This window comes from Octopus sinensis, linkage group LG3 (genome assembly GCF_006345805.1).
Source record: "Octopus sinensis linkage group LG3, ASM634580v1, whole genome shotgun sequence".
Taxonomy (NCBI): domain Eukaryota; kingdom Metazoa; phylum Mollusca; class Cephalopoda; order Octopoda; family Octopodidae; genus Octopus; species Octopus sinensis.
This window is the reverse complement of record NC_042999.1, coordinates 25,418,875-25,426,679: the sequence shown is the minus strand read 5'-3', so window position 1 is coordinate 25,426,679 and position 7,805 is coordinate 25,418,875. Positions and strand designations below refer to the sequence as shown.

Genomic DNA, 7,805 nt, shown 5'->3' with positions numbered 1-7,805 from the left:
TCGTTATATCAAGCCACTTTGTTTACTCCTCTCTGTCCCACCCTCCCCATACACACACATAATATATGTGTGTGTGTATATGTGTATGTGTAGGCGTGTATATGTATGTATGTGTGTACGTATGGTTATATATGTACATATGCATATATGTGTGTGTCTCTCTCTGTGTGTCTGTGTGTGCATATGTGTATGTGTACACATTTATGTACATGCATATGTACGTACATACGCATGTACGTATGTATGTATGTATGTATGTATGTATGTATGTATGCATGTATGTATGTAGCGGTGAGTGTCTAGAAATGTCGACGATTCACTGAAAACAAGTTGAAGACCTTATCAACACTGTAACACATGTTAATGAGACCTCAAATGTTTCAAAACATAAAACCATTCAAACAAAGTCTCTTATTAGTTGCAAAAGTTGGTTAATGTCAGTTATCATCATCATCATCATCATAATCATCATTCTTATTGTTACTGTTGTTGTTCTTGTTATTTTTTTAATTATTATTATTATTATTATTATTATTATTATTATTATTATTACTTGTTTATGTTGTTATTATTGGCTTATGCATTTTTCTCTCTGGTATTTCTTCTGTTCGACTTTATTGGGTTTTTTTGTTTTTATTTTTGTTGTTCTTTTTCTTTCTTTTTTTTTAGTTTTACAGGCAACATTTATTTTTATTTTACACTCTTCTTATTCACGTCAAAATTTCACAAAATGAAAATATATTAAAATTCATTTTGAGACATATTACCGACATATTAAAAAGTCAGAAGTACTTGAGGACTCTGAATTATTTATGTATGACAAGTCACGTACCTTTCAGCATTGTAATCTAATAACCTGCTAGGCAGAAAGAACGGCGGTTATATACTACTAATGAATTAAGATGTGCCTGTTCCGAATACCCCTGATTAAACTTGGCAAAACTTATTCTATTCCCCATTCTTCCACATAAAACGAAAAATGGACATGGATTTTGGACCAGAAGAATTATGTTTACTGAGTGAAGCTTATCTTGAAATGGGCCGTGAGATTGTGAGTTTTCTGCAATTCACATAGTTAGTTTGATTGATCTCATTCTCTCAGATAGTATTCTAACGTACGAATCGATCTCACGGCAAGATACATCAAAGTTTCAGATATACATCTCCAGCGACAGAGAAAACGCCTATACATACGTGTATACACACATCATTATTATGGCTGCTCTCTCGTTATCGAGTATGGCCATTGCACGAAGCTTAACTGTTACTGGTGCTGTGATCGAATGTGACTTTTTAGCCCAGCTAAAGATCTACAATGTCTTTTACAGAATTGGCAACTAAAACCTTTACTGGTAATAGCCGGCTGTAGTTGTAACTGGGCTTCATGTACCTTTGCATGTCGTTTAAGTCCTCCTGCCGAATTACTCTCTCTCTTCCACATGCCCGACAGATATGATTAGTATGGTGTGTTACACCACCACCAGTGGCCAGGTTGTCACTCATCTGTCTTGCACATCATACATACATACATACATACATACATACATACATACATACATATATATGTACATACATACATACATACATATATACATACATACATACATACAAAATTGGAATTAAATTCGGCCAAAAGAAAAGTTCATATTTGATTGTTGAACGGGGAAAATCAGTCTCCTAGATTCCAGACCTATGCATCGATGATAGCTCACATATCCTACACAAAGAATACTACAAATTCCTGGGCATTGATGAAAATATGTCATAGGAAGTTTCTGTGAATAAAGATCGAGTGACCCGAAAATATTATGCCAGACTAAGAAAAATATGGCAGTCGGAATTCTCACATAAAGACAATATACTACAATGCATTTGCAATGCCAGAGCTGATCCCAGGATTTGCGATACTTGATTACTCTTACAAGGAATCCGCTCTGTAGACGTTATAATACCTAAGAAACCTGCACAGAAATAGTGATATCAATATGCTCTTCCTAGGAAGAGATAAAGGAGTTAGAAGCCTGAGATCAGTGCAGACAGCCTTCGAATGTCGTATAGTGTCTCTCAGACAGCACTTCCTAAACAGCAGCAAAAATAACTGCATTAACTTAGCGCTGAAAAGTGAATAGAACAATATACTACGCGACGGCATCGAGCTCCTCGGGAAACACTCTCTGTTTGATGACCTCCTATGCAACTCCAAAACCTCAAGACTAGCATAACCTCAAAGAAACCCTCGATATGAAACGCTCAGCATACCAAAAAAATCATGGGTGGTTCTCGAAGACTTGAAAAGGCCAGTATTATTGATTTGAAATTTTGGTACAAGGCCAGCAGTTCTGGAGAAAGGGGTTTCATTACATAAAACCCTTGCGCTCAACTGGTACTTATTTTATTGAATCCGGAAAGATGAAAGGCAAAGTCGACCTCGGCGGAATTTGAACTTATAATATAAAAGCGGACAAAATGCCGCTAAGCATTTACCCCGGCATGCTAACGATTCTGCCAGCTCCTAGCTTTGGAGAATGCAGTGATATTGACATGAAGCAAAGATGCTCTTGGTCTCATGACCGCTACATCACATCACCCTTCGAAGCTTATGCATTTGCGATACCAGAGTAAGAAATTTTCCACGAAATACCTAATAAACAAAAGAAACAATGAAGTTCTTGGTGTTCCAAAATGCAGTTGAAAATGTAGATTATGTCATACCTCTGTGGAAGATAACACACATGTGATTAGCAGCTGTCCAATAATGTCATCAACGACCAACTTCTTTATGCGATACGATGTCGTCGCAAAAAAAAACGGGGATATATACATTACCGTTCGAAACGAAAAAGTCTCTCTCAGAATAAATATAGAGAATCCGCTTCTCATTCAATACGAACACAAACATCAACACAAAAATTACTGGTGGAACATTCCGATGAAAACATTTATCAAGGATGAACATAACACGCTGGATATTGTTGTTGGAATAGACAAGGAAAATTACATTGCGTCACAGAGACCAGTTGTCTGCTGAGGTGAATATCTCTTTGATTTTCAAAGAAGATAATTATGAACAACTACTTCGAAACATCCTGCTTCTATATCAAGATTATAAATTCACATTTATAGCAACAATAATTAGTGAACTTGATTTTGTGATTAAATGCCATCTAGATAAGCTAGGGTTTAAAGGAAAAGATACCATCCAGCTAACTCGCACGTTACAAATATAATCTGTAAGTGGAGCAGTAAAAGTATGCAATACTTTTCTCATGTTTAAAATATAAGGTTTTCTTATCTACATTTCAACGATGGAGAAATGTGTCTTTGTTAGAAATCATCTCTTTCTTCAGAGGAAGAATTTAAATGATTAAAAGCAGAAGAGAACATGTATACATACATACATACATACATACATACATACATACATACACACACATATATGTACGTATGTATGTATCTATGTATGTACGTATATTTGTGTGTATATATTATGTAGTTATCTTTTCTTTTTTACCTGTTACAATGATTTGACTGCGGCTATGCTGAGGTACGTATTTCTAAAGCCTGGTATTTATCCTACTGGCCTCTTTACTGACACTGGTTGCCAAATAATGGTGGGGACAAACACATGAACAAAGACACACACATAGGTTGATACATATACGTACATACAAATATATATGTCTGCCAACTCCATTCACAAAGCAATATTTCGACCCGGGATTATAGTAGACAACACATTCCCAAGGTACCACACAGCGGGGTTGATCCCGGAACCATGTGGTTGGAAGGTAAACTTCTTACCGCACAGCCCCATATATGTATGTTTATTATGCATATATATCTACAAACACAATTCACAATATCTGAAACATGTATAATGCAAATAATTCTAGTTATCTATATGTAAATAGTAGCTGTGCACATAATTTGAAAACATTCAGGGAACCTTTGAGCAGGATGAGCTACTCAGCCTGAAGAAAATTCCACCTGGGCCCCGCCGGCAAAGTCATACACTGTTTATCTCGATATAAGGTCACCAGGTCGTGCCCAGGTGGTTGTGTTGCATGTGTCTGGTGTAGTCGTTATGGGTATATTGAGCTTCGTATATTTGTACCCCAGCGTCACTTTGATGGCATGCACTGCTCTCTCGCTCTCTCAATCAATCAATAGCAATAACAACAACAACAAAGATGATGATGATGATGATGATGATGATGATGATGATGATGATGAGATGATGATGATGATTGATGATGATGAGGATGAGGATGATGATGATGATGAGGAGGAGGATGAGGATGATGATGATGATGATAATTGCTCTGATGCAAAACAAGACAGTGGTTCTCGTGGCTTGTGATCTTAACTGTTTGGAAGTGTTCATATGTAAATGGATTTTTCTTGGTGTAAAAAAGATGGGCTACAACAAATATTCTGCTCAGTAACTCATATTTACTTGTCGGTTGCTTGACCTTAACCAGTCGATCATGTCCCTTAGTGACAGACAATACGTGTATCTCTGACCACGAGCAGGAGTACTGGGGAAGCATCATAGCCATGTGTTGAGAGGATTTCCTTGGGGCTTGAAAAATTTACCTCCGAAAAGGTGTTTTGTTCATCATCCTTAAACAAAGTTATTCAGAGACCTATTGAACGGGATGGGCTACTCGACCTGAAAAAGATTCTAACTGGACCCCCGCCTACAAGGTCATGCGCTGTTTACCATCATATGAGGTCACCATGTCACGCACATATGGTTGTGATGCATATGCCTGGTATACTCTTAACAGACGGGCAGTAATAATGGATATCCTGGGTTTCGTATATCTTACCCCAATGTCGCTTTGATGGCATGCACTGCTCTTTCACTCGATAATAATAATAATAATAATAATAATAATAATAATAATAATAATAATAATAATAATAATAATCCTTTCTACAATGAGCACGAGGCTTGAAACATTGCGTTGACCCAGTTCCTAACTAGTACTTTATTTTGTTTACCCCAACATTATGATAAGTGAAGTAGACCGCAAAAACATTTTGAACTCAGAACGTAAAACCGAAAGAAACGTCGCTAAACATTTTATCCGCTATGCTAACGATTCTGCCAGCTCGCCGATTTAGTAGTAATAAGAATCGTGATTTCAAATTTTCGCACAAGGCCAACAAGCTCGACCCCAGTGTATCACTAGTACTTATTTTATCGACCAAAAATTGGATGAAAGGAAAATTCGACCACAGCGGAAATTGACCTCGAAATGTAAAGATGGACGAAATACCTATTTCTTTACTACCCACAGGGGGCTAAACACAGACAAATGGATTAAGTCGATTATATCGATCCCAGTGCGTAACTGGTATTTATTTAATCGACCCCGAAAGGATGAAAGACAAAGTCGACCTCGGCGGATTTTGAACTCAGAATGTAACGGCAGACAAAATACTGCTACGCATTTCGCCGGTGTGCTAAGGTTTCTGCCAGCTCGCCGCCTGAAGAATGATAATAACAACTCCTTCTAGTATAGGCACAACATCAACAACAAAGGGGAGAACAACAACAATAAATACAACACAAAAAATAATAATGATAATAATATACTGCCTACTCAAAATCTTACACGTATCCCCTTCATTGATCAATGAATGAATATGCCTCAGCATGTGCATCGTATTATCTTTAAAGTTCAATACTGATTTGACTCAAAAGCATGGGTTGTTGAATGGCATTGATATACTATTGTGAATTACACAGCAGTTAAGAAACTTGAGCTTCATATGGCTTTTTATTGCAGTGCAAATGCGACTGTGCTTTTGAAGGAACGTTTACAACAACAAACCGAAAGTATCCATTAAAAAATTAAACGACCACACAAACAGATGACATTCCTTTAAACATGGTAGAAGGTATAGAATTTCTGTCGACGAAAAAAAATTTTTTCCAAAAGCTAGAAAGTGAATAATCTAATTGGGCATGAATGGACGCCATTAATTTTACCTTTATTCGGGTAGTGAACATTGAGATGTTATAGGATTTTTATGAAATAGTATCTAGGCAAATGTCACATAGTGCCGGAACTATGGAAATTTTATAGAGAAAGGCAATAAACAGCCGTGGCTGCCTGGTGACTAGTCAGCTTCAACATGCGTGGTTACATGTTCGACTGCATAGCGGTGCATCTTGTATTACTAACAACCCGGATCCCAAATATATCCTAAAGTGACTTTGGTTGAAGAAAACAATGCCTCACACAGGTTAAACAGAAATATATACACGTGCATAGATACACACACGTATAGATACTCACACAGTCATATGCACACATGTATATATATATATATATATATATAATATATATATATATATATATATATATTATATATATATAATATATATATATATCTTATATAGGATAAAATTTTTCGTAAAAAATTCTATCAATGGCCAGCATATTAAAAAATACCTTTAAAGGTTAAATTTATAAAACAATTTGTAAGTAAAATTATTTTATAAATTTAACCTTTAAAGGTATTTTTTAATATGCCGGCCATTGATGGAATTTTTTACGAAGAATTTTATCCTATATAAGATGTTAATTTAAGTCTTCACTTCCAGAATCTCACTTTATGAGAGTTTTTATTTCGAATCGCACGTGTCTCGAGGTGTGCTAGAGAATTTCTATTTTGGATATATTTGGGGTACTTAAATGTGCTCATGACTTTGCCGCATGTATCACTGATGAAGGGAAGGTTCTTACGAACTAACTCTGAAATCGGGTCCGATATGGTAATAACGAAATTTTTTAGAAATTTCTGTCGGCTTTATTCGAATTACATGCTTGTAGTGATAGATTACATGGTTATTGACGTTTGTCTATTTTCGGCATATTTTGGCATTAGACATTTTTCTTTTGCCCTTACTTATAAATTGCTTCATATATATATATATAATATATATATATATATATATATATATTTATATATAAATATAATATATATATAATATAATATATGTATATATATATATATATATATATATATATATATAATATATATATATATATATATATATATACGTAATATATGTATGTATGTGTGTATATATACTACACACATTTATATATAAATATATACATATACATCCATGCCTATATACTATGTGTATGTACATACATGCATATATGAATGGACTCTCCAGTAAAATGTATTTCAGCTGTTCAACCAACTAAATGGTTTATACTTTGAAACCAATATATTTTCACACCCCATTGAATCGAACCTAAGACTTGGGCCAAACTTTCATACATACACATGTATATACATACACACGCGCGTACACACACAGAAACAAAGTTATTTGAGTTTCTAATAATATATTAATTCAGCTTCACATAGTTCAGATTCATCTGTGCAGGTGACTATGCTTGACTATACATACTTAACTACATTTATGTATGTATCTATATATATATATATATATATATATATATATTATTTATAAAATAAAAGGGCTAGTAAAATAAATTACTTTGCTGCATACTGAACTCATTAGAAATAGTAGCTAAAAAAAACTTTTTTAAAACTATTTCTAATACTTAAAGAAAACCTCTCTCATATAGTGTTTGCTCAATTCAACTCACGAAAGTATGGGGGTAAAGACATTAAAAAATCAAATGCAAAGGTTATTTGAGAACGTACGTTTCAAGATTAGTCAACTCGACATTTCTATCATCAGCTCAGAACTCCTTGGTTTGGATTTGAAAACACTGAAAGTGGGAGCATACCCTTCCGGCTTCTTATCG

At 34.9% G+C, this 7,805-nt stretch overlaps 1 protein-coding gene and 1 long non-coding RNA gene across 4 annotated transcripts in view; one reads left to right on the top strand and one right to left on the bottom strand.

The window, feature by feature from the left end:
* Positions 1 to 4,596, bottom strand: part of LOC118762419 — a 13,418-nt gene extending 8,822 nt beyond the window's left edge. Inside the window, exons 1-2 of the long non-coding RNA XR_004998168.1 lie at positions 4,528 to 4,596; positions 1,500 to 1,503 (exon numbers count right to left, since the gene is read on the bottom strand). This is a non-coding gene — a long non-coding RNA (uncharacterized LOC118762419). The remainder of the gene's footprint in view (positions 1 to 1,499; positions 1,504 to 4,527) is intronic.
* Positions 1 to 7,805, top strand: part of LOC115209874 — an 845,616-nt gene that overhangs the window by 698,334 nt on the left and 139,477 nt on the right. The window lies entirely within an intron of this gene.